Source organism: Alligator sinensis, unplaced genomic scaffold, assembly GCF_000455745.1.
Source record: "Alligator sinensis unplaced genomic scaffold, ASM45574v1 scaffold250_1, whole genome shotgun sequence".
Classification (NCBI taxonomy): Eukaryota; Metazoa; Chordata; order Crocodylia; family Alligatoridae; genus Alligator; species Alligator sinensis.
The window spans coordinates 1,670,176-1,671,075 of record NW_005841888.1 but is presented as its reverse complement, the minus strand read 5'-3'; positions in this window follow the sequence as shown (position 1 = coordinate 1,671,075).

Genomic DNA, 900 nt, shown 5'->3' with positions numbered 1-900 from the left:
GAAGAGTACAGGATAATGTTGCCCTGAGACTTTAAGTATCTTACATTATGCTGCAGTCTTTTGGCAGCTGAGCCGTAAGGAAGACCATAGGAAGAGGAGTGGACAGGACACTATAAGCAGAGCAGCTTAGAATTTGTTATACATGTGATGCAAGTTCTGGAAAAACTGGTGTTGAACCTGAAGAATAGATGCTGTTGGACCATATTAGGAGGGGCAAGGCTCTTTGCCATAGCAGGTGGAGCCTGACTGCATGTGTCAGTCAGGAGAAGACTGTCTACATCAGCAGTTCCCAGTCCGTGGCACGTGCACCACCAGTGGTGCGCAGACAACCTGTCAGGGGTACACATTAACAGATTGATTATAATTACATGACAAAAAATTGCTGGTGGTACTTAAGGGGGTATCTTTTAAACTGGTGGTGCCCAATCTGTCCAATTTTGGGAACCGCTGGTCTACGTGAATCCTGGCACGGTGAAGGTTTATTTGCAGATGTTGTCTATAAAACCCTGGATTGAAGAGACGGCTGAGCAGCACGTAGCAGCCATTGCTTGCTTGGGGTAGGAGAAATTGCGACAGGAAGCCTGGTCAAAGAAAGGGGTGCCTTGGCGGGGAGAAGAGGTGCTGTGTCCTTTGGCGGGGTCCATGCAAGACTGAGCTTTTGGAGGAGTCTCACAGCCAGGAGATGCCCTAGCTTATCTTGCTGGGATCCTTTGACCCCAGCTGACTTCCTGCCCCTTGGGCAGGGGGCCGGACCCCATGGTCTCACCAGGTCCCTTCCAGCCCGCGTGTCTATGCAATCTATAAGAGGTCGCCATGCAGGGCTGGCCCGGTGGAGTCCGCGCACATCTCAGCCCTTGGGGCCCCGCTCTGGACCCGGGCCAGCTCCGTGCGGGCTGGGAA